This window comes from Mustela erminea, chromosome 4 (assembly GCF_009829155.1).
Source record: "Mustela erminea isolate mMusErm1 chromosome 4, mMusErm1.Pri, whole genome shotgun sequence".
NCBI lineage: Eukaryota > Metazoa > Chordata > Mammalia > Carnivora > Mustelidae > Mustela > Mustela erminea.
In genome coordinates this window covers 40,657,684-40,684,333 of record NC_045617.1, presented here as the reverse complement: position 1 = coordinate 40,684,333, position 26,650 = coordinate 40,657,684, and the positions used below count along the sequence as shown (strand labels likewise).

At 42.4% G+C, this 26,650-nt stretch overlaps 1 protein-coding gene, 1 long non-coding RNA gene and 1 other non-coding gene across 9 annotated transcripts in view; 1 reads left to right on the top strand and 2 right to left on the bottom strand.

The window, feature by feature from the left end:
• BACH2 (BTB domain and CNC homolog 2) overlaps nt 1-26,650 on the bottom strand; it is a 353,955-nt gene that overhangs the window by 43,867 nt on the left and 283,438 nt on the right. The gene's annotated exons all lie outside the window — the stretch shown is intronic.
• LOC116589597 lies at nt 7,982-8,088 on the bottom strand. Its single transcript, XR_004285361.1, has one exon. It is a non-coding gene; the product is annotated as a U6 spliceosomal RNA (small nuclear RNA).
• LOC116588227 lies at nt 14,512-16,782 on the top strand. The gene is made up of 3 exons (XR_004284854.1): nt 14,512-14,724; nt 15,161-15,255; nt 15,815-16,782. It is a non-coding gene; the product is annotated as an uncharacterized LOC116588227 (long non-coding RNA).

The following is a 26,650-nucleotide window of genomic DNA, read 5'->3' as shown; positions in this document are numbered from 1 at the left end:
ACTTATCATATAGAGTGGAGACAAAGAGACAAATTAATCAAACTGACAGAACTGGGACATTTTATGCTAATGCAGGCTCCCGGGTTTTAGTCTGTATTCCTCTGTGTCTGGAAAACTGATACCATTACAGGGCAGGAAATTGCATGAATAACATGCAACAGATCATAAAAATTCACACACCAACTGCAGAAACCCTGCCAAGAGCTCTGTAAAAACAAGGATGGAGAGACCTCAACAGAGAAACTACCAGCAAGTAATGCATGCAAATAAGTCCAGGAGTATCTCCCATTCATGCACCGTAATTAACCATAGGCTTCTCACTCTTGTGAGAAGTGTAGTGGCAAACCCGAAGCCTAGGGAGCGGACGCTGAGGCCAGCCAAAGAAGGCTGCCCAGGCCCTCGTTCAAGGTCGCTGGCCATCAGTTGGGGCGAGGGCCATGTGGAAATTTACTGGCTGGATTGTGTTAGCATAAAAAAAATGCAAAATAAACATAAAAACATTAAGAATTTAAAAGGGAGGAGGGAGAGGAAAAATTGATAATGCAAAGAAAAAATAAAGGACCATTTCCATGTATGTTTGTATAAGTGGCAGAAATAAAGAGAACCAAATACTCAAAGGGCTTTTTTAAAAAAAATTTTTTTAAGTATTTTATTTATTATTTGACAGAGAGAGATCACAAGTAGGCAGAGAGGCAGGCAGAGAGAGAAGAGGGAGCAGGCCCCCTGCTGAGCAGAGAGCCTAATGTGGGGCTTGATCCCAGGACCCTGGGATCATGACCTGAGCTGAAGGCAGAGGCTTTAACCCATTGAGCCACCCAGGCTCCCCCTGAAAGGGCTTTTATGAAACACATGCTGCCCCTGACTTACAAAACAGCCCCCACTTTGTGAATAAGCTGTGCTTAAAAGTGAACGGCAGACAAGTCTTCAGGAAGGCTCACCGGAGAAACTGCCCCTTGTTCTCCAGTTGTGAACACCCGTGGTGGTTGCTGGAGTCGATCCCACTGGCTCCTTAAAACCCATCCATAGAGATTTCTATCCCTCCACAGAGGAAGCTTATGCATCCCTGAGACTGGGAGAAAATGGGCTCCTTAGCTGGAACTCCAAAAATATTTTCCCATAAAAAATACAAAATGAATAGAACTTAGGTTTGCCTGAAAAAAAGGACCCCAGAACTAGAATCCTGTGAAATCCTTTTTGTTGTCCTCCAGACTCCATTACATTCCTCCCTCTCTTTCCCATCTAATACATGCCACACATTTTTCTGCCTCCAGAACTTTGCTAAAGGATGCCCTTCTTTTATTTGATAAACATTAACCAACTGGCTATCATGCTGGCATTGTTCTAGATGGTCGATTTGCAGACTGAAAATATCACCTCCACCACATAGAAATCTGACTCAAGGATCTTACTGTCTAGATGAGGGGACAGACAAGCAATGATTCAATTACCATACAATCCCATAGGTGCTGTGACAGAAATACAGAGAAGGTGCTACAGGCATATAATGGGGGAGGAGAGGACACTGGCCCTAGGTGGCCTTTTCCCACCCCTGGACATCCCACCTGTACCTCCTCTCCTCCATGATGTCCTCTCTCCTTAGAATGATCTTCTGTTCCCTTGTACTTTCATAGCCCTTCACTTATTCCTAAAGGATTACTTTCTTTCTCTCTTTGCATGATGATAAATATCTGGTCATTGAATAAGTTTTAAAAAATGAAAGGTGATACAGATTTGAGAGCAGATTTAGGAAAGTAATCATGATTTATAACCTATTTATAGAAAAAAACACACTTTAAATTCAAACAACTAATTTCTTTTTTTTTTTTTTTTAAGATTTTATTTATTTATTTATCTGAGAGAGAGAGAGAGAGTGTGTGCACGCACAAGCAGGGAGAGGGAGAAGCAGACTCCCCACTGAACAGGGAGCCTGATGTGGGGCTCGATCCCAGGACCCCGAGATCACAACCTAAGTCAAAGGCAGACACTTAACAGACTGTGGCACCCAGGCACCCTCAAACAACTAATTTCTTAAGAAACTCTGGGAATGCAATTTATCCAGACTGCCCATCCTAGCTTTCTTTCCTCAGACAATGGACCACCAAAAATACAACCTGCATCTACATAGACCAATGCATGAGACAATGGAAATGTTTCAAGTATTGCAAATGTGAAACAAAGACTCTTTTTACAGTCATGTAACTTGCATATTAAAAAAAGAATCTGAGTGTTTCAGGGGAGGACTCCCACCGACTCCCAGCTTTAGTAAAATGAAAAGTGAAAAGCGCACCTGGTCTTCTGAATGAACGTGGGCTTATATTTGGTTGTATGCAGGACTTTTATATACAATTTCTTCATAAGGACCTTAATTGATGGATTATTATGAATATAATCATCTGATTAGTCTGCTCCCAGTGGTGGGTCTGGGAACACAGCTAGACTACAGGGGCTAATCCTTACTACCACGGTTTCAAGTCTGATCAGCAACCCTCTGGAGTGAAAAGAAGGGCCAGGTGTGATTTTCTCTGCTGCTTTTCAGCCCTGAGGACACATGCCTGTGAACCCAGGTCTTGGGTAGTGTGATCACCTAACTATGCGTTTGTAGAACCCTACTGGCTTCCATTAGAAGGTCTTAAGTCTTGAGCTTGTTCTGCTGCTTTATCTTCTATGTTAAGTCTGTATAACTTATATTTCTGAATATAACAGGATTTTAAAATACATTATTTTCAATGGTTTTGTCTTGTATAATTTCAGTATACTTACCACTTTACCCTTTTACCAATGCAATCAGTTGTCATACTATTGACTAGCCAGCAATGAACTAGTCTCACCATAAGGAGGGCTGAATTTTCAGTATTTTTACCAATCACTGGGGTTAGGGTGGCCTTATTTTTCCACATACTAGCCATAAAGAGACATTTGAATTAGAATAAAAGTTTAAAGGTGGCAAATGGTGTACATTTTGGTGAGGCTTAATTAGATGTCAATATTTCGGAAAGAAAATATTTGGAAAGAAAAAAAGAAGAAAAGATAGACCCCCAAATATAAGAATTAAATAATTATTTAATCTTATGTATGATGAAAACCAACAGGATCTCTAGAGATTCCTGTCTTTGAAACTGGTTAGAAAGAGAATATGTTGTCAGTGGGGGAGTTTTCAGGCAAAACCTGAAAACTGACACATGTTCCCTGAACTGATTAGCAATTATTTGGATTGTGCACAGGTATGGTCCTTTATTTTAATAAGAATGTTCAACTCTGGAAAAAAAAAATGACAAAAGACCAGAAAAGTGGTCATAATTAGGAAAAAGAAATGGGATTTATGCACTACGAGAAAGTAATTCTAGTGGCAACTGAATAACTATCTTCAACAGGAATCTCCTTACAATCCTGGATTTGGGGAACAGAATGCGATTATGACATACAGGCCAAGTTTTGAAACTTTCTGGAAGTAGTGGTTACCTACATGGAACACCTAAGCCGGTGTGATGTTATTTGACAGGGTTACACAGACCTCTGTCTGTGGATGGTCCATACATGTGGAGTGATGACTAGTTCTTTGCTACCATCATGGAGAGTAAAGAAAGGGAAATGAGGGGTGAGGAGGGTAAACTGGTGGTCCTGGGAGATTCGGGTTGCTGGAGAGGTTTCTCCTTTCCTTTTCCCTTCCCTTCCTTCCTAGATTTTATTTATTTGAGAGAGAGTGAGCACGAGTTGGGAGGGGCGGGGCAGAGGGAGAGGGAGAAACAGACTCCCCCTGAGCAAGGAGCCCGATGTGGGACTGGATTGCAGGACCTTGAGATCATGACCTGAGCTGAAGGCAGATGCTGAACGGACTGAGCCACCCAGGCACCCAGAGGCATTTCCTAATAGATGGCTACAGGTACTGCGGAAGTTGGGAGTTTGAAGAAAGAGAAGAAAAGGGCCTAACATTTAAGGCTAAGACAAGGGGGCCTGAGGCAGGTGATGGAAGCACAGAGCAGAGGAGGTAAGATAAGGGTATGAAGGGGAGCAGTGACAAGTGGGAGGTGGTCCCGGGCAGATGGGGAAGGGGACGCCGCCACTGAATCTAAAAGGGCAGGGAGATGGTGGAAAGACAAAGAAATTCCTGGCAACAAGCACTACTGAGTCATAATAAGCTACTGGAAGGAGGTTGTGGGATCAGCTTTTCCAGAATTTTTTTTTTTTTAATGTTAAGAGAAATAAAAGTCTTTTTTGGGATTGTTTAGATTTTGTTTTGGATATAGGTAGCTGGAATTTGAGGACTTCTTATTTTTCATTTTCTAGAAGGCATGTATCAGAATTATATTTTAATATAACTGTGTCTCTCCGACATACATTTAGATATAACTCCAGTCTGTGTGAATTAAAATAAACCTCTGAATGGAATTTTATGGATTATGAACCATGAATTTTCCTATTATTATATCATTACTTCCTCCCAACAGCTTGGTAAGTGAAGTGTTTATGATTCCTTTTCTCATTTTCTATGAAACTGTGGTTTGGAGAGCTTAAACAACTTGCCCAAGGTCATGGGGCTTAAGTTCCTGAGCCCCTCACTCCAGATCATGTGTAGACCTCCCTGTATTTCTACAGCCATGTAACCAAGCCACTCTAACACATTTTCTTTTTATCATTCCTCATAAAAGACATTTTTTCATGCTGATCATTACCCTCACATATTTCAAGAAGAGGCTGGGTGCTATCAATTTCTACAATAGCCAGAAACGAAAACCAAGAAGTTAGGGACCGAAAGAACAGACCTTGGGCTTGGGTTTTCCCACCACATGGCTGACTTTCATCTATCCCCTTGCCTTGATTTTATTCCACTTGCACAAGCTGAGAGCTTCAGTTTAAACATTTGGGAAATGTTCTAAATGTGTGTGGGAAATCTCCAACCTCCTCTTTTGTGTAGGGGCCAAAATTCTCCATAAAGGAGCATATTGATTCGAACAGGACATAATTTTTGCCTCTGCTTCATAAGGTTTCTTTTTATTCTTTCACTTAACAAATATTTATTAAGTACCTACTATGTGACAGACAATACAAGCTCTAGGGACAGAATGGCAAACAAGTCAGGTGAGATAGCTGGCCCTTGTACTCAAGGCCTGCACTAGGGTGGTTAGTCCAACATGATGGTCACTAACCACGTGTGGCTATTTACATTATAATTAATTAAAATTAAATACGATTAGAAAATTCACACTGATTAGTCACACTAGCCACATTGCAAATGCTCAGTAGTCACATGTGGCTAGTGGCTATCATATTGGACCATGTAGGAAAACATTTTTATCATCATAGAAAATGTTACTGAATAGCACTGATCTAGAAGAAATAGATAATCAACAATTTCGTCAATGACGTCTGCTTGAAAATCATGATACAATTTTAAGACTTTTCTGTTACTCTTCAGTCCTTAAAAGGCATCTGTATCTTTCTTTTCAAACAAACATGACTTCCTTCATGGCCTTCTTACTTTTTGCTTAGACCACTGTAACAACTTGGCCATTGTCTCTTTCTCCCTGATTCTTCCTTTGTATTGTTGCCTGACTAATCTTCTCAGTGACCATCACTTTATTTCCCCGCTTCCTGCAGCATTAAAAACAGGCCCGTTTCACACTGGCATTCAAGGCTCTTCAGAATTGGGCTCAACTGACTTGTCCTGGCTCATCTCATGCCATATATCCCCTCTGTCTCCTACAATTTTAGCAACAGAAGTTGGGGTTATTGTTATCAAACCCATTGCCCTCCATAACCATTCTTTGGAAGAACATTTTTCTTTTTTTTTTTTTTTAAGATTTTATTTATTTATTTGACAGACAGAGATCACAAGTAGGCAGAGAGGCAGGCAGAGAGAGAGGAGGAAGCAGGCTCCCCGCTGAGCAGAGAACCTGATGCGGGGCTTGATCCCAGGACCCTGGGATCATGACCTGAGCCGAAGGCAGAGGCTTTAACCCACTGAGCCATCCAGGCACCCCTGGAAGAAAATTTAAATTATAAGGATACCCACAAGAGCAAACAAATAGGTCTTGGAACTTCGCTGAGCTGAAACAGGAGAAGGAAAGGAGTGGGGAGAGGTATGTGGTTACAGAAAACTGATATAGAGGTGCAAATCATCTTAGCTAGTCCTGAAGAAATTCTGCAACATAACAGTTGTCAGGTAGAGCATTATGCTGTAACCTCGCCATTAGGAGGGCTACAGACAGGAGAGGGGGTGGTATAGATACTTAGGGACCTAAGCAGGAGAGCTAGGGTGTTTTGGAAATAATACATAAATCAGATAACCAAGAATGTTGATGGAAATTAACACACACAAGAAGTGTTTTCATCTAAATGTACTTAATGCAAAAGCCTACTCCCGTATTTTATACAAAACTTATGAAAATAGGCATGACCCTGTGTTCCCAGTAAGATGCCACTGTGGCTTCGTTTGGGTAGATATTGTACAAGACAGATTCTTGTCTTGTGGACAAGGAAGAGTGCTTGCACTTGTGCAAGGAAAAGTGCTGAATTATGAAGTGTTTCCTAAACTACAGAGACTTGGGACCCGCGGTCACAATTTTTAGTATTTTCTTTAATGCAACTCACTTTCTTCCTTAAATAAATTTAGCTCAGAAAGAAATCTATCCTAAGCAAGACTGTCCGTGAAATCTCAGGTTATGCTTTTTCTAATACATATTAAAAGAAACACAATGATTTTGAAAAAAGTTCTTCATACGTCACTTGAGATCATCTCACTTCCATGTTGTGCTACACATACCTGTATTTTGAGAAAACACTGGGATTAGGAGACTGAACTATTATTCTGGCTAAGTGTTGACGTCGAAGACATTTGAACAGGGCCTTTCCTGTTTTCTAGTCTGAAACATGGGGACAGGACTGTGCGTTAGTCCCCGCTGGGGGTAGGAGGCATGGAGTGAAGTAGCCAAAGGTGGTAAAGTGTTGGTAGGCATGAAGGGTTTATCCTGGATCAGGAACAACATCATCATCTCTTCTGGGGCTAGTGAGGATCAATGGATTAACATTTCCGAGGAGCTCAGAACTTTCCAAATGTCTACTGTACTTATCCGTCCTTCGTAGGGAAGTAAACAATGGAGAGGGCCAGCCGGCAGTCTCATGGCAGCAGCGGGCTCCTGGAAGACGCTGATTGGGGTACAGGCTTGTGCATGGCCTCAGGGGGTCCTGTTGGCATCTTCTAATCTCTGTGCTGCCAGGCTACCTCCTCTGTGTCTAGTCCAGAATTCCAGCAGCTCAGCGAGGGTGGGAATGGGAAAATGCTCAACGTCAACGATGCATAGACATCGGAACTCCTCGACTGTGTTCCTGCTAATGGCACAGGGCTGCCTCTAGGGCTGCCACATGAGATCATCAGAATCGACTCTACAGGGATGCAGCTGGGCGGCGCCTCTACAGCTCTTGTCAGAGGCTTATTTTTCTTGCAAAAAAAAAAAAAGGGGGAGGGGAGGAAACCTGGCTCCCCAAATGAAGGGGGCTTTATGTAACTCTTCTGCCATTTTTCTCTCACCTCTAGAGCGTAGCCGAGCTCTTAGAAACCCGGTGTTAAAACACTTCAGCAAGAAGCCAGGCAATTGAAAGCCCCCTCTAACAGCTGTTAATGGTTGTCGATGAGCAGGCAGACACAGGGCGGGAAGGAAGGGAGCCAAAAATAACGCTACAGCAGTATTTTCCAGGATTCAGTCATTCCTGGTGCTGGAGAGAGGGAGCTTGAGGGACTGAAGTATAGCTCTTTGAAAACAGGGACGTTGCTGGAGGGACAGAGTCCATGGGCTGTTGCCTGTAGAACCCAGTCCTCGTATGGCAGGACCTGGAAAGGCTTTCTCAGGACCCTGGTATCTGAGAAAGACTAAAATGGGGAAATAGAAAGAGAAGGTAAGGAAGACTGATGTTGGAGGTGACCTGAACTCAGCATCACTGGGGGAGTTTCTGAGGCGGCTCTTTCTGTGTGTGTGTGTGTGTGTGTTTTACATGGTACTTCTTCATGAACCTGTGTGTCATCCTCACACCTGGGCCATGCTAACCCTGTCTGTATCCTTCTAGTTGTAGTGTATGTGCTGCCCAAGTGAGCACTTCTTGGTTTGTGTTTTTATTTTTATTATTTATTTATTCATTTTTAAAAAATTTATTTATTTATTTATTTGACAGAGAGAGAGAGAGAGATCACAAGTAGGCAGAGGCAGGCAGAAAGAGAGGGGGAAGCAGGCTCCCCGCTGAGCAGAGAGCCCAATGTGAGGCTCGATCCCAGGACCCTGAGACCATGACCTGAGCCGAGGGCAGAGGCTTCAACCCACTGAGCCACCCAGGTGCCCCTGGTGTGTGTGTGTGTGTGTGTGTGTGTGTGTGTGTGTGTGTGTATGTGTGTGTGTGTGTGTGTGTGTGTGTTTTAAATAATTTTTTATTTTTTATAAACATATAATATATTTTTAACCCCCGGGGTACAGGTATGTGAATCGCCAGGTTTACACACTTCATAGCATTCCTGGTGTGTGTTTTTATAAATATTATTATTTATTATTTTTTAAAAGATTTATTTATTTATTTGACAGACAGAGATCACAAGTAGGCAGAGAGGCAGGCAGAGAGAGAGAGAGGAGGAGGAAGCAGGCTCTCTGCTCTGCAGAGCAGAGAGCCCGATGCAGGACTCGTTCCCAGGATCCTGAGATCATGACCTGAGCCGCAGGGAGAGGCTTTAACCCACTGAGCCACCCAGGCGCCCCTGGTGTGTGTTTTTAATCTGAGTTTCATTCTGTGGGATTTATAAACCCATCCCATGATCAAGGAACCATTTTAAACCTATTTCCCCTTAGAATCCCTGCTCTCGACTCCTAGCCTGGATGGGGTTGCCTCCCCACTACCTTCCTACTGCACACACCCTCTCTTTCATAGAGATTTGGGGCACTGTGGGCATCAGGAACTCAAGAGTTTTTGTTTTTCTAATATCCTGCCTCCTTTTCTGTTTTGTTTTTGTTTTTTTTTTAAATTTTATTTATTTAATTGACAGAGAGAGAGACACATCAAGAGAGGGAACACAAGTAGGGGGAGTGGGAGTGGGAGAAGCAGGCTTCCCGCCGAGCAGGGAGCCCGCCGCGGGGCTGGATCCCAGGACCTTGGGATCATGACCTGAGCCAAAGGCAGATGCTTAATGACTGAGCCACCCGGGCACTCCTTTTCTGTTTTTACATCATATCTCAGTCTTATCAGCCATCTTTCCAAGAATTGTAGTCACAGTATTATTATTTTTTCGGTTTTCTTTTTCTTTTTTTTCCTGAAGATTTTATTTTTAAGTCATCTCTACATCCAACGCGGGGCTCAAGCTCACACTCCGAGATCAAGAGTCGCATGCTCCACCGACTGAGCCAGCCAGGCGCCCCACGGTTTTCTTTTCATTTTTACGATGTATACACATAATGCAGGAGACTTTTCCCTGACATTTCACTGTCACTCAATTCAAATGTGCATGTGGCACTCTGAAATCTTTCCACCTGCTCTCTGGAAGTTTTGATACTCTTCATGAGTAAAACCAAGTCTCTGAACAGCACTTCCATTTGAACCGTATATTTGATCTTTCCGGGCTCGGCAAACTGTCACCCACTCAGAGCCTAGACAGGAAAGTGGCAGATGATTCAAGCTTCATTAGGAACAAGTCATGCCAAAATAACTTCATTTCTGGTTTTGATAGGATTACTGCTCAGAGAATGCACCAGAAATAGCATCCCAGGATTCCAGCAAGGCAGCTGATATATCTTAAGTCACACTTTGAATAATATGAAACAACGGGATCTGGAATGTAGTAAAATTAAATGACCAGTAGCTGGATGACGGATTAATGTCAACTTCAACCTGAAGGAAAGTTGTCTGGTGATGTGACCATGGCTTCTGTTGTCTGCTCTGTTACAGTTAAGTTCTATATCTGACTAGGAGACAATGTGGGTGGCAAGCTGGTCAGATACTTCAGGAGAGGGAATCAAGATCCCAAAGAATGACCACAGGCTGATAGTATGGGGTAAAATGTAAAGACCCATTTTAATAAAAATAGACATCAAATCCTGTGTGGATTAAAAAATCCAAAATTTTTTAATCCTGTATGGATTAAAAATCTTAAAAGAAGTCCATTTTGTGAGGACAGGATGGGAAAGTGCTGGCTTAATAAGGTGAGTCAGGACACTGACACAGAGGCCGGGAAACTTAGCACAATTCTTGCTACCCCAAGACATGTCTAACGCAGGGAAGGGGTTATAGCTTTCCTCTGTTCTTTACTCTTCAGATCACATCGAGACTCTAGCATTTAGTGCTGCGTGTTAAGAGCAGGCCCGACCAACAAGGATCATGAAGAGCACTGAATCTATGTGATAGACGGAACCCAGCTGTTAAATCCCGAGAAAGCAAGATTTACAGGCCCCACGGAAGAGCTGTCTTTCGAGAGCTAATGGGCTATTATGAGAAGAAGAGATGAAACTTGTTCTCTTTCATTCCAGAGGGCATAAATAAGGTCACAAATAAAAATGTAAGGGATGTAGATATCTGGCACAAATGAGGAAGAATTTTCTAGTAATTGCAGATGACAAAATGGAAGCAGTTCTTGAGGGATGGTGAGCTCCGCATTGCTGGAAGTGTTCCAGCAGAGGCTGGAGAGATCCCTATGTCCTATAATAAAGGGATTCCAAACTGGGTGGGAGATTGGACTAGATGACTTCTAACATGCCTTATTTTCTAACCTGTAATCTGTGACACTCCTCACTGTTTCTCCACAATAATTAAGAGGACTTATGGTTCTTAGTGTTCCTTAAACACTTCATACAAATCTTGACAAGGAAGAAAGACAAGGCTGATAATATTTTCATTTACTTTGGATACCACTGCCAAAATATATGGACTTGTGAGTTGGCAAAACAAACAGAGCTTTTTTGAACTTCCCCAAGTCTCCTGTGAGTCTATGAATGGCACATCCGTCAAGCTACTTTAGTTTGGAATGCTGGCCTAGTCCAACCAGTCTGCTGAGATCATGAACATTTACAGAGAACACAGGGAGTCTTCATAGAATGTAGTGGAAGGCAATATTTAAAAAAATAAAAAAGTCAGTGATTTCCTAAGTATGTAAGTTTTCAAAGGCCATCAGACCTATTCAACAAAAATTCAACTGTATAGTTGAAGAACCTTGAAATTAAACAAATGCAGACTTAGCGGACTGAGTTTCAAGTCATTTATACAGGCATTATTTCCAGGCATGATCTTCCTGTGCTGAACAAGTAAGCTCTTATCTATTTAGACCTGTCGGAGGAGTGCAGTCAGTCCCATGGACCTACAGTTTTGTTTAAACGGATAGCAGCATGTCCCATCTTGTATTTTCCTGGGCTTGACACAACAGCCACTTAATAATATCATAAAACTTGTACACGCCCTGTCATTCTATACACCTTGAAAATAGCAGGAGAAAATAGCCCAAAGCCCTTCCTCCTTAATAATCTCTTGCACAGGTTTTAGTACTGAACCAGGTAATCCTGATATCTTTGCTAAGAAGGAGAAAAGAAACCAGAGGTCCTGACCACAAGTAGAAGAGATGAAGGACACAAGGCAATCGAAGAAGTGAGATGAGGTACAGAATATGCTCGAAAACATGGCAGTAAGTACTGGGATTTACTCATGGTTGATGCTCATGGTCGACAGCTCTAAATTATCAAGAATGGTCAGAACTTACGAGAGAACACAGCTCTGTACCAGCAACCTGAAGCCAAGGCAACAGAGATGCTCGTGCAATGATGGGTCCAACGAGGTTCCTGGAGATCACCCGTGCTAGCTCTCATATAGCCGTATGTTAGTCTTAGGACTCGAATCTGGGTTGGAATCTTATGGGTAGTTTTTCCAGGTCTCTGACCTTGCTATCTCATTAATGATTCTAACTCAAAATCTAGACACAAAGTTGCAATGAACAATTGAACTAGGGCTTCCTGTTGCGGAGCTGGCAGTGGAGGGACCTTCTCTTGACACTGGCCTTTGATCACAGATGGCCAGGCTCATACAGAGGCTGCCCCTCTACGTTCTATTAAGACAGAGCAGGAAAAAAGCCTTAGATGCTAAGATGATCATGCTCTTTCAGAAATCTTTAACTCAAAGCAAGTTACAATTTCAAATAATATCATACTTTTTTTTTTCCCCCAAAAAGGATTGAAGTAAATCCTAAGATCCAAAAATAACCTTCTAATACAGACTGAGGAACCCATGGGGGCCAGACTCTACGGGACCCAGGGAATTGTACAATTCAATAACTGGTTAGAAAAGGGGCCCAAGTGTGTATGAAGCATAAAAGAGGCTGAATTTCAGTAAGTTTTGGGCTAAGAGACAATTGTATTTGAAGCAAGTAACAGTAGGAGCTGGAATAGAAATCTGTGCCAAGTAGAGCTGACCTAGACCTGCTCAACATTAAGCCCAGCAGGGGACTACCCAGTGGGCATGCTGGGTGTCTCAAGGGGGATTCTGAAGCCTTTTTCCTACCATGAATCATGATGATGACCATGAACAAAAGACCCATGTCCCATGTCCCAGGTACTCACTCCTATCCTACAAAGCATTCATATTATCCCCAGGAGCTAGGCTCAGGGGTTCAGGGATTTGCCCAGGGCTAAACTGGTTGGTATGGGAGCTGTTGCTTTCAAGACACTACTCTTCTAATCCTCCTGCTTCATAAAATCCATGCTCTTTAATAAGAACTACTCCTGGCCAGAGAGCAGGGGTTGCCTGAGATAAAGAGAAAGAGTGATTCTGGGACCAGGCCTGAGGTAGACATGGGCATCCTGGATTTTCCAGTAGTCCGTTACGTGACCCTGAGTATTTCATGCTGCAATTTGGAATTTCTTTTCTTTTTAAATTGACATATAATGTATTATTTGTTTCAGGGGTACAGGTCTGTGATTCATCAGTCTTATACAATTCACAGCACACACCATAGCACATACTCTCCCCAGTGTCCATCACCCAGTCACCCCATCCCTCCTACTGCCCTCTCCTCCCCCCTCCAACAACCCTCAGTTTGTTTCCTGCGTTTAAAACTCTCTTATGGTTTGTTTCCCTCCCCAGTCCCATCTTTTTTCATTTTTTCCCTCCCTTCCCCCACAACCCCCCAACCTGCCTCTCAAATTCCTCATATCAGTAAGATCATATGCTAATTTTCTTTCTCTGATTGACTTATTTCCCTTAGCACAATACCCTCTAGTTCCATCCATGTCATCGCAAATGGCAAGATTTCATTTCTTAGGGCTGCATAGTACTCCATTGTATATATATTCTTTGGTCTTTCTTTAAAAGACAAAATTGTATCAGGCTCAGTGTGTAGCTGAGCCCCTCAAAAGGATGAATAAGTGTCTAGAAAATGCTGGAGTGCTTCCACCTAGACCCAGAGACACACACACCACAGGTATGTCCATCCTGCAGAATCACGAGGAGGTGGATGATAGAAACAGCCATGGTTATAACATAAAAACCTTAACCCATGGACTCTGCCTGTTTACTCTGTCCTAAGGCATTCGAGTTTTAGAGCTTGAGTATTTTTTCCTTCCATGGAAGTAATGTTAATGTGACTAAAAAAATTGTGTAAAAAACATGTACCATAAAATTTACCACCATGATCATTTTTAAGTGCACAATTCAGTCGTATTATGTATATTCATTGCTGTGACACTGATCTCCAGGACTTTTTTTATTTTGAAAATCTGAACTACTGTAACCATTAAACAACCCCCTTCCCTTTCCATCCCCCAGGCCCTGGTTACCACCATTCTTTTTCTGTCTCTGTAAATCTGACTACTTCAGGTATGTCATATACGTGGACTCATGCAGTATTTATCTTTTGGTGACTGGTTTATTTCACTAACACGGCTTTTGCATTAAGTCCAGGGAGATGGGAAGAACAGGTATGAAGAATGAGAGGGAGAGGGCCAACCCACCTCCCCTCTGTTTCTGCTCTCGACCAAAAAAAGATGGTCTCCCGGAGTGTTCTCTTGGGCTGGACCACAGTGGGCAGAACGACAACGAGGGCCCTCCAGACCACAGCGGGTTCAAGGCCCCTCATCTCCACCAGCGAGTTTCTAGTGAGGGCCCTCGTTACCAGAGTCCCCATTTTAAGTACATTCTCTGAAGTCCACAGAATCTCAGCAATTTTTGAAGAATTCTCACGAAAAGCTCTCAGCATCTTCCTGGGGGAGGGAGAATTGGAATAAATAAGGCCTCCTTATTTTGAGAGCAGCCTCTGTCGGAATCTTGGCGCGAGAGCAGATGAGGCAATGGAATGCTAATGAAGAGTTTCAAAGCTGCCAGAGCCTGCTCTTGAGGAACGAAATATGCTTAGAATGTGTGTCCCTCATGGACGCAGGCGTGGGGCATGGAAGGAAGGGAAGTTTGGGTTCCAACTGAAAGACAGCCTGTGGAATCTGGTCACATGTCAAAGGGGTCATTGGCAAAAAATGTCTGGGAACCACTGTTACACTCGGGCTGAACCCTGCAGGGCCACCCCCAGCAACACTGCCTCACGCGTTACTGTGACTAGGGCCACATCTTCGGCACGAATTCCTCCTTTCCCACCGAAACTTCCAGCCAGCACCCAGAACGAGGGAGGCTTTCTACAGCAGCTCCGCGTGGGAGCCCGACTCTTAGAGTCAGAAGACCGTGCCCTGGGAGGTAACCTTCTCATCTGACCTGACAGAGCTCAACGTGCCAGTAGGTTTATTTGTAAAAATAAATTAATTAATTAAAAAAAAATTCTATGGAAAGACGTCTACCAGGCAATCCTAATTATCCTTGCCCAAGCCTGCTGTGAAATTCTCAGTAGGTCTTTCTGGTTTCACGTTTTCCCTCCACCAGACTGCTGACCAATCCCTGATCTTAACCCCCCCCCCCCCCAAAACCCTTGTTTCCTCTCTTAAACCTGCTCCCGGGGCAAACTTTCCTTCCCACCCTCAGTTCAAGGCAACTCCTATCCTTCGGGTATTGCAGCCAAAACCCTCATTTATCTTGGATCCTTTTCTCTCTCCCGTATCCCACTTCCAATCAGTTAGTGGGAAATTCTGGCAGCTTTGCCTTCAAAACAGAGTCGGAATCCAAACCTTGGCCTCCCCTCCCTGCTACGTTCTTGTCTAAACCACCTCTCGTTTAGGTGATTGTCGGAGAGGCTTCGGTCCTATCCCTGCTTCTGCCCTTGACCCTTTGCTGCCTATTCTCAAACCTGCATCCAGAGCATCCTTTGGAAAAGTAAGCTGGATTACATCCCTGTTCTAGCCAGAAACCGCCAAAAGACTCCTACTCCCCCGAAGGGAAGCCAGTCACGAAGCAGCCTATCGGCGGTGCTGTGATCTGTCTCCTCCTAGCCCTAGCTCTCACCCTGGTCTCTCTGTGTTGCCTGCTTGGTGAGACCTTTCTGAGCTCCTCTATCTAGAATTTCAACTCCTGTCCTCATGAACTAGTCCCCTCCCCGCTTTCTTTTCCCTTGTAACACTGATCACCAACGTACTCTTCCTGTTTACCATATGTAAACCCTAGAGGGAGGATAAACTTTGTGAAGGTATCGAGCTTACCTGTACACAGCCAGTGCTCAGTGCAAATCTGTTGAAGAGATGAATGGCTCTTTCTGGCCATTCAGGTCTCCGCTCAAAGGCTGCCTCCTTGGGGAAGCCTTCCCAGGCCACCCTGTTTAATCCTGCCTCTCCCGTTGATGGCTGTTTATCATATCACCCTGTTGATTTTGTTTTTAGCACTTACCACAGTCTAAAGTTATCTTGTTTTCTTTTTTGTATTTCCTACTAAAATGTAGGTCCAGGAGAACTCCAACTTACTCTGTCCTATCCTACGCAAGATGCCCAACTCTTACAACAGGGTTTGGCCCAGAGTAGGTGCTCTGTGAATGCTTCCTGAATGAACGGAGCACCTTCAGGACAAGATCAGTTCACATCAATTATGTTTGCCCCGACTTTCTAACCTGAATATTTCAATCTATAGAAAAAAATGAAAGAAATGTACATTCTTATGCCATTAATCTGGATTCACCAACTATTCAATTTTGCTCAATTTATGTACTCTCTTTACTATCAACGTGTACACACACACATACACACACACACACACACACACACACATTTCTTTCCAGAACCATCTGAAAATAAAGTACATTTTCACCTCTAAATACTTCAGCATATATCTCTTGAGAATAAGGACATTCTATATAAAAAATACCATTTTCCTACCCAAGAAAAGTAATGTTGATGTAACATTATAAACTAATATACAGTCTATATTCAGGGTCTCTAAATTGCTCCAGTGATGTCCCTTACAGATTTGTTTTCAATCTGAGAGCCAATCAAAGGTCACTGATTGCGTTTACCTAGGACAGTCCCTTGTCACTCTGCCTTTCATGACACTGATGTTTTTGCAAAGTTCAGGCTAGCGGTCTTGAAGAATGTCCCACAGGGGATGTCTAGTCATAGCACCAGATGCAAAACTTAATCTAACTTATTCTTCTATTCTGTGTGTTCTACTAACCAGTTTAATATACAGTGAATTCGTTTTTTGTTTGTTTAAATTTTTAGGTTTGCTCCTTTTCATCTTTTTGCCTAAATTTTAATTATTTGCCTATGTAAAACATTTAAATAATTCAAAAGTCAACATCAAACAAAAAGATATGCTCAGAGCTTCACTCTTATCCTAAACTTTTCAGTCCTTTCACCCCCTTTCAATAGGTCACTTTTTCCATAATTCTTTATCTTTTCTGTTTCTTTTTATAAAATCTGCAAATGTGTTTATGCATGTATATGCTTATAAGTTATACATATACTTTTATACATTATAAATATATATTCTTATTTTCCTTTTTTCCTTGCACAAAAGGACCATATCATATATAGTGTATGCGTTCTTTTGCATCTTATTTTTGCCTTCTAAAATATATCCTGGGGGCGCCTGGGTGGCTCAGTGGGTTAAAGCCTCTGCTTTCGGCTTAGGTCATGATCCCAGGGTCCTGGGATTGAGCCCCACACTGCGCTCTCTGCTTGGCAGGGAACTTGCTTCCCTTCCTCTCTCTCTGCCTGTGTCTCTGCCTACTTGTGATCTCTGTCTGTCAAATAAATAAATAAAATCTTTAAAAAATAAAATAAAATATATCCTGGAAATTACTCCTTATCAGTACATGGAGCTGTTTTTTTTTTTTTTCTTTCTTATGACCGCATTGTATGTGGTTATATAGTTGTACATATGTGGATAATCTTGCACATGTGTTGTTTTATATTTGTACAAATCCATCATTTTTTAGTGGATTGTTATGGACTGAATTACATCCCCTACTAAACTCCACAGTTTGAATCCCTAATCTCTCATGTGAGTGTATTTGGAGATGGGTCATTAAGGACATAATTAAGGTTAAATGATGCCATAAGGTGAGGCCTTGATCTCACAGGAGTGGTGTCTTTATGAGAACAGAAGAGACCCACTGCTCTCTCTCTGTGCACAGAGGAAAGGCCAAGTGAGGACACAGCGAGAAGGTGGCTGCTATAAGCCTCCGGCCTCCAGAACTGTGAGAAAATACATTTTTGTTTAAGCCACCCAATCTGTGGTATGTTGTGGTGGCAGCCTGAACTGACCAAAACATGGGTATTAGAAGAATCAAATACTGCAGACCTCCCATGTAAAAAAACTACAGTTGACTGAAGAAAAAAGTCACTTAAAAAAAAAAAAAAACAACTTAAAAGAGGAGACATTTCTGGAGGTCCCTGAGGAGGAGGAAGTAAGGAAGACCCAGCATTCTGCTGGCTGCAGAGGAGGTATTAGTTTGCTTATGAAGTAAAAGTTGTTTTAAACCCCGGCATGAGACTTACAGGTGCAGACCCATTAGAGCATTACTTTCTATTCTGACTCACTCTTCTGAAATTTCAGTCGTACACGTGTCAGTTGTCTTCTCCCAGATTTTGGGCACGATGGAGGGGAACCACCTTATTGCTGCAGGGCCCCTATGCATAGCTCCCTCTGACATGGGAAACATGGAGAGGAATGAAAGCGGTTAAGTTCCAGGGGCACCCGGGGGTCTAGGCTGCTCAGGATCTGGGGGTGGGGAGTGACTTTGCGGTATCTTCTTTTAATAAAGCCCAGTTAAAGATGAAAGAAGCATTTTACTGTTAGTTTTGTAAAATGTCATCATCCCTCTGATTAGTATAAAAACATGTCCTTATTACTGAACATTCTGACACATCTCTGACCAGAATCTGTATACAACCAGGGCCTAATGTAAATACTAAAAGTTACTGAGTAACTTCCCGATGCGGTTCTGTAGAGATATTTATGTATGTTGGAAAATACCTATGAAAGGACCCTCCTTTTCTTTGGTTTCAGTACTTGTACTCCAGGCTGACAGGAAAGCAGAGACACTCTTCACATCTTGTCCTTTCCTCAAAGCTGCATAAGGTTTGACAGGAGGGTGAGATTTTCCTTCTCTACCTGGGGATGCATAGGGTCAAAGACTTGGAAAACATCTGAGCTATTTCCATTTAAAATAACACTAGTGATTTCCAGAAGCGTCACTCTGGAAAACATACAGAAAGGCAAGGGCATCTGTAAGTTTCAATGACCAAGGGTAAACCTAAATATGAAGAAAGGTCTTCAATTTTTCACAAGAAGGAACTAGAAGGAATCTATTCCCTCTGTTGCTTTTTGGTTGTTTTTCACGTGAGTACAAGTTTGTTCAGCCCAAGGGAAGTACTGGAGTTTCTTAGGAGAATGCAGATCTCTGGACTGGACAGAAGGGACCAGAAAGCATGGGGGCTGGGTAGAGCACTGGCACTTCTAGAGAGAAAACCAATGAAGCCCACAGAATCTCTGAAATCACATAGAAAGTCATATTTGAAGTTTTATTCTTCCAATATTATTCTCCAAACTTCACTTGGTCTTGCTTCTTTTCTTTCCCTTCTATCCACTGAACTGTTCAAATAACTCTTTTATTATTACAGAAATGTAATAATGTATACTGTAGGAAGTGGAAAATGCAGACAAGCAAAACAAAATCCATCATATTCTACCATTCACATGTCACCATTGTTAACATTTTAGCACACACCCCTACTGCTCTTTCTTTACACACACACACGTACATTATCTTTTAACCAAACCAAGATACAACCAGTGTATCATTCCCCAGTCGCCTTTCCCCATTAGCACCAGCTTTCCATTTTAAGAAAGTTTCATTTAATTACCTAGATCACATTTGAATTTCTCCAATTTCCTCCCAAAAGTTATATAACTGGTTGTCCAAACCAATAACCACTCCAGGACCATATATTGTATCTGGTTTCTAAATCCCTTAAATCTTGTTTAATTTAGCCTCGCCCCATTTTTATGACACTGACTTACTGAAGAAATCAGGCCATTTGTCCTGTAAAAAGGCGCACCCCCTGCATTTGACCTGTTGCTTCCTTCATGGTGCTGTTAAGCCCATTTCTCTTCTCTAATCCTTGATTTTCCTATAACTGGAAGCTGTATAAAAGGCTTTAGGAAGTCAAGCTGTACACTGAATCCATCATTGGGAATGATGTAATTTTAATGAATATTTGCATCCGAAGACATCTGATGCCTGGTTGGCCCACCAAGTGATGCTCAGAGTGGTCCCTGCCTGTGTGGGTGTGAACACAGTGTGTATGTTTTGTTACCTGGTGTCTCTCTGTGTTGCTTTGTATTACAATTATGTCCATCAAACATTCATCACCATGGTTTTACTCATAAGCGATCACCTTTGCCTAAATCTGTTCCTGGCATTATTTTTTCAAAGATTTTATTTATTTATTTGACAGACAGAGATCTCAAGTAGGGGGAGAGGCACGCAGAGAGAGAAAGAGGAGGAAGCAGGCTCCCCGTCGAACAGGGAGCCCGAATCGGGGCTCGATCCCAGGACCCTGAGATCATGACCTGAGCCGAAGGCAGAGGCTTTAACCCACTGAGCCACCCAGGTGCCCCTGTTCCTGGCATTTTAAAACATGTGATACCAGATTACAAATAACCCCAAGGCAAGGGCTTTGTGATCTAGAAATCTGGTATCTCCCTGTGGGTCCTTATATGCAGGTGTAGTAAGTAAAACGTGACGCTCATAGAATCACTCGAGTGTCATACTCCCTAAGAGGTGATTTAGGGAACATCTCTGTACATAGTAGCCTCAGTGAGATAAACTGTTGGAGATGAAATATTTCCCAAATTACTGAAGATAAGATGAAAGCCACACTCCTGACTAGACCTCATTGTTAGCAGAGAAACCAGCAATGGCGGTCTGAGTGTTAGAGTTAATCTCTGTCCCTGCCTGCCCCTATGACTCTTCTCTTTTCTGAGGACCATTGCTTCCTGGTGATTTTGGCCATTATCTACATTATCTACAGAGAAAGAGGAAACACAAGCAGGGAGAGTAGGAGAGGGAGAAGGAGGCTTCCTGCTGAGGAGGGAGCCCGATGTGGGGCTTGATCCCAGGACCCTGGGATCATGACTGGAGCCGAAGGCAGATGCTTAACGACTGGGCGAGCCCGGGGCCCCGGGTTCCTCAGACCCGTCTCTTCAGTTCTGTACTCTCAGTGCCTTTGGCAGATATAAAGTCCCACAGATACCCATCAACAGTCCATGGCCTTTTTCCTCCTCCTGTGTGTTCCCATGTCTAATTTTCTGCGATCTGTGGAAGGTGCTATCATTCTCCCTGTCTTCTCTCCAGGGCACAGACCTTTCTCAGCTCATGCTAGGATCAGGGTGAATCTCCTGGCTGTGCCCTCTCTGTGGAGTAAGTTTGTTGTTCCATCCTTTAACCATTGCATTGCTCAACAGATATTCCTTAAACTATTTTTCATTATGTTGCTTCTTGGCTCACATTTCAGTGAATTTCTATTGCTTATCTGATCAAGATTAAACTCTTTTGTCTAAATTTTATTCTTTCATGCTAAGGCCCCATGTACTCTTACATATTTTGAATTACTTCCCTAACTCTGCCATTTGTGCTATCAAAGCTGGCTCCTCAATGCCCGTGAATGCTTCCTTTTGGGTTCTGGCCATGTCTGTGACCTTTCCTGGAGTGTGTCTCCCCAGGTGCTCCCCAAGAAAGTCCTATTGGTCCTGTGAGTGTTCGTTTTAGGTGGTCTAAATTTCACGGATGCAATGAAAAGAAAATCCCGTCTTTTCCCACACTGCAAACAACGGCCAACAATACTTGACAGCTACAATGAATGCTCTTGAATTGTTCAGCTTTGATTTCATTGGTTTTATCTTGATTCTTCAACAATATTGTAAACTCTTTGAAGGAAATGATCTTGCCTTATATTTCTAAGTAAATCCCCAAAGAAGTGACCTATGAAAAGGGTCATGTGTTCTATGCCTCTGCGTCTACGAATTGCTTTCCTTAAGCCACCTTGTCCTTGTAAGTATATGTTTTAAACATACCACACATACACACCCCAACTCCTCTGAAGATAATTCTGTATTTTTTGTTAAAGATTTTATTTATTTATTTGACAGACAGAGATCACAAGTAGGCAGAGAGGCAGGCAGAGAGAGAGGGAGAAGCAGGCTCCCTGCAGAGCAGAGAGCCTGATGCGGGGCTCGATCCCAGAACTCTGGAATCATGACCTGAGCTGAAGGCAGAGGCTTTAACCCACTGAGCCATCCAGGCGCCCCAATTCTGTATTTTTTTTAAAAGTTTTTTAAAGATTTAATTTATTTATTTGACAGAGAAGAGAGACAGAGAGCGAGGGGGGAACACAAGCAGAGCAAGTGGGAGGGGGAGAAGCAGGCCTCCCACTGAGCAGGGAGCCTGATATGGGGCTTAATCCCAGGACCCTGAGATCATGACCTGAGCCGAAGGCAGACGCTTAACGACTGAGCCACCCAGGCATCCCAATTCTGTATTTTTTTGTACCTTATTTCAGTGTCTAGCATCTTACACTGCTATAAAATTCTCCTTTAATACAGCTGAAATCCCTCAGATGTAGCGAGGACACTATTTCTTCTGTTCTGTGAATGAGAACATCTGGTCAACATTTACCATAACCGCCTTAAATAAGAGGCACACAGATACTTTGTCAAACAGAACTTTGAAAGGTCATCGCTTTTCTCTCTGTGAACATCTTGTAAATCTGACAGATTAAAGTCACCCCCCAAATCTCCACAGTTACAAAAGGTGCGCCTCAAATATCTTTTAGTACCCTACTAATTTCCCCAAACTATGAACTTCTTACCCTAAATCCTGGTGTTCCGTAGTCCTAGTCTTCCCACCTTCCTATACAGGGCACACAGCTCAACTCCTGGGTGACTACAGCTTCTCTAGGGAGAAAGAAGATTCCCACAGTCTAAGGTGTCTCCTGGGAAGGAAGAAGCGGTCTGCTACTAGAGCTCTCATCATTACGTGGCAAGACCTGAAAGTCCTGTCTTTTTTTAGCAGATATTTTCATGGCCCTTTAGTAACTTTTCTGTTTTTCCCCACCCTTCTCTTTTTATAACCAATGAAACAAGAATAATAGGTCAGTTGCAAGGCGTCAGAAGCCTCTGCGGACAGATCTCTGAAGTGACTTGCACACATAATTCCATTCCAACCCACGTCACTCAACACGGCTCAGCCTATGCGTGTGTGGCTGCCGCTCTCACAGACCTGCCTGCCCTACTCTGTTCTGCTTGCTGAGGCTGGCTCCGTGCAAGGTATCACCTCTCTATTGTCTTTAGGAAGAATGATATGTCAGCAGCCCTTGCAAAGAAAGAATTGAAAAAGAGGGACCAGTGGCTCAGTCCTTGTGGGTGTCTCAGTCAGTTAAGCCTCTGCCTTTGGTTCAGGTCATAATCCCAGCGTGGTGGGATCGAGTCCCGCATTGGGCTCCTTGCTCAGCAGGGGGCCTGCTTCTCCTTCTGCCCTTCCTGTTCTCTCTCTCTCTCTCTCTGGCAAATAAATAAATAAAATCTTAAAAAAAAGAAAAAAAGAAACAACAGAGCAAAAATGAAGACTCAAATAATCAGAAAAAAATGAATTGCCATTGTATTTTATACCATCCTTTACAAAGCAGAAGACAAAATGAGATAGTTGCTACTTCAGCTGTAACTGTGACCCTTCTGAATCCTTCCTTTGATTTTCTTCTAAACACAGGAATCTTTTGTTGGCTAAATCCCAGCTTTTTTTTTTTTTTTTTCCCCCCACCCCTGGGCCAACTTTCTGGCTTGCTTGGGAACAGCTGCCGGTATTTCTTTTTGTTGCCAGTCAGTCAAAAAATGTGCTCACGTTGGAGGCCTGGCTCCATCCCACCCAGGGGGCTGAATGCATTAACTTTTCACACACAGTCTTTGCCAGGCTGCACACAGAAGTCCATCTCAGACAGTAAAGCTCCCCGAATGATCAGCTAGCTTGGAGTTGGTGCCAACGTCGGGTAGAGAGACTGTCAACATATTTTAGGAGTCTATGGCAGAGTGATAAGTTTTACTATATGCACCGAGTTAATAGGAAAAAGAACACTTCTGAGATATCAGGAAACCAAAAGTGCCATTATTTAATTGCTCCACTCCTAAAAGCAAAAACAATGCAACCTTTGATCTAGCCTGTGATTTGGTTAAAAACCAAAACAAACAAGGATAGAAACATAAGGTATTAACTGATTACTGCCAGTAATTTTGTTTTACTTCCTTTGTGCTTCTAAGAGCAGCCTTTTCTACTGACAGCCACACACCACTCCAATGTCTGGATATGATCCATTTTATTAAGAAATTCCTGAATCATTTTCCTGGTTTACAGCTTGTCCAACCAAGAATCCAGGTGTTCTCACCATAAGAAGGGTCTCTTTCAAAAGCTGTCTGCATGTACAACCGTACTCCCAACAGAAATGTCATGGACACCTCAACAATAAAGCTGAAACCTGAAGCAGTCTGGTGACAATTCCAACTTTTTGAACGGAATGTGAATGCATTAAGATTATCAGGTAACTTTACTGATACCCTCACATTTGTGTCCAGTGTTAAAGCTGCCAAAGAAAAGACAGAATACAAACTGACTCTTGGATTCCAAAACTGAGTATTTTGGTGTGGAAACTGTATTTTCTTGTAACTCATTTAAAAAACACACCATGATTTCACTGTTTAATTGCAGTCTCAGTTTTCAGGAAGCAAAGAGAAACAAGATACATAATCGATGTTTCTCTTCCGTTTGGCTTCCAGCCTAAATGGTCCTGTGCTTTTATTGGCAAAGCAGGGCAGGTAATAACAGTGAACAAGAAACCTATTCTAAGAAGAGCTGGCTCAAGTGAAGTACCACTACATCATGAGTGACTCAACCATCTACTCGAGAGTGATTACTCTGCAACGATGAAGCCATGCTAATTGGACAATGGCTTGCTGCCAGTTCATGTTGGCATGACCTACAATACCCTTGGCTGATGGCCACGTTTCTCTAACACATTTTTTTTTTTTTTTGGTAATCTGGATGGGAAGTGGAAATAATTTTTAAAAACTCTCTCCAGTGCTCTTTAACTTCTTTTTTTTAAAATTTTTTAATTTTTTAAAAAAGATTTTATTTATTTATTAGACAGAGATCACAAGTAGGCAGAGAGAGAGGAGGAAGCAGGCTCCCTGTTGAGCAGAGAGCCCGACGCGGGGCTCGATCCCAGCACCCTGAGATCATGACCTGAGCTGAAGGCAGAGGCGTTAACCCACTGAGCCACCTAGGCGCCCCTGCTATTTAACTTCTTATCATGAAGTAAAAGTTTAATTGAGGACCCTGTTAAAGGCCTGGGTTCTATGATTAAATATGACAAAATAATAGTTATGATTACTGATCAAGTGACGAACTTTACAGCTCTGAACTTTGTCTTTAAAGCTATTATTAATCTTAATTGAAATAGCTAAGAGACTCTATAATAGGGGAAAGAAATGTAAGGAACATTTAATACATATATATACCGAAGAGGTTTGAACTGAATAGATGTGCCGGTAACTAATTTTATAAAATGTAATGCAAACAACTTGACGGTCAAAAGCTTTGTTTAAATCCATTTAAAAATGTTGACTACTGAGGTCATCTCCTATGATCCAGGGATAAATAGGTGTAGTGGAAAGAATCCTTAAATTGGCTTTGAAACCAGGTCACTTAAAAATAATTTTTAGATGTCTTAGTTTTTGTCAACTCAACTCCTTCTACTATGCCAAAACAGGAGCGCATTTCTGCTAAGTTTCTTTAAATAGGACTTACTGGCCTCAGGATTTAAAAAATGTAAGAGGTTTGGAAACAGCTTATGCATTTCAGTTTTAAAATTAGCTATTGCTGTGGCTATTTTCACACCAGATTTCCCTCCCTCTGTATCAGCACCATTGAGCAGCCTTTGGAGGTGGAATTACAATAGTATTCGCTCCTCTTTTCTTGGCTTCACTTTATTACACCCCCATTTGAGACTGAGGCCCAGATTTCAGGGCTGGAAGTCACCTTTACGTTACTATAAATAAATTCTGCCTTTAGGCATTTCAAAATTATCAGCATGATTCTAGGACTTGAAAACTTCTTGCTTGCCAGCAACTAGTTACCTGGGATATTTTGACTTATTATTTATTTGCCTTTTTTTTTTTTTTTTCATCTGCTGCCAAGTCTCACTAATGCAACCTGGAAAATTGCACCACAGCTTTTAATGAGGATTCTGAGGTAAGAGCCATTTCATCAGAGAAGACAGTGTTTTCCTTTTATGGGCATAATAACGCCTCCTGTTTATGTAGCGCCATCCTTCGAAGAAGTCTAACAGATTGCATTTCAATAATTTGAACAGCAGCCCTGCAAGTGAAGCTGGTCATCAGTGTTGCTCTTCTCTACAAACTCGTGTGGAAATGGAGGTCATTAAATGCAATTATGTTTTCCAAAACCCTAAAACCTTTGGAAATGGTGAGAGAGCGATAACTGGAATCTTCTGTGACTTGCTTGTGTTCTAGGTTATCAAACAGCCCAGTGGTTCTATAGCTCTTTAACTGTCATCTCTTGAGGACCGTTTCTGAAAAGTCAGGGGGAATTCACCAAGATGAGCTGGAGAAGTGAGCTTTCTCCTTTTGTGAAATCCTGTGGTTCTTTCTTTTCCCGACTGGTTTGCCTCCCATCTCTGTGGCCCCATCCTACCTCTCAATCCAAACATTCCTCCTCTGTCAGGAACCTATAAAGTTCAAGGGCTATGAACCTACAGCACAGGGTCAGACCTCAGAGATCATTTTCAGAGAAGGATGTGCCTTGCTAAGTTGAGTCTGCTAAGTTGAGTCTACTTGGTCAGTAGATCCCAACATCTTTCAAGTACCTAAGAGCATTTGGTTAGCAATTGGTCTTCTGTCTTCTATATTATCAAGTTTTCTTTCTCTTTTAAAACATTCTCAGCAGCCCAAGTCTTAGTCAGGATAGGCTGGGCGGTGCTGTGGAAGCAACCACCAGTTCTTAATGGCTTAACATAAAGGTTTATTTCTTACTCATGTCAGAGTCTGATGTGAGTTAGATGACTCTTCTCTAACAGTGACTTGGGATCTGGGCTACAGTTTCAACATCTCAGAGTTCTTGGAGTTCTTTGACACCAAGTTAAATGGTTGGGAAAGAACATGAAGAACTAATACCTACTTTTAACTGTCTCAAACCACAAGTGACCCATGACTT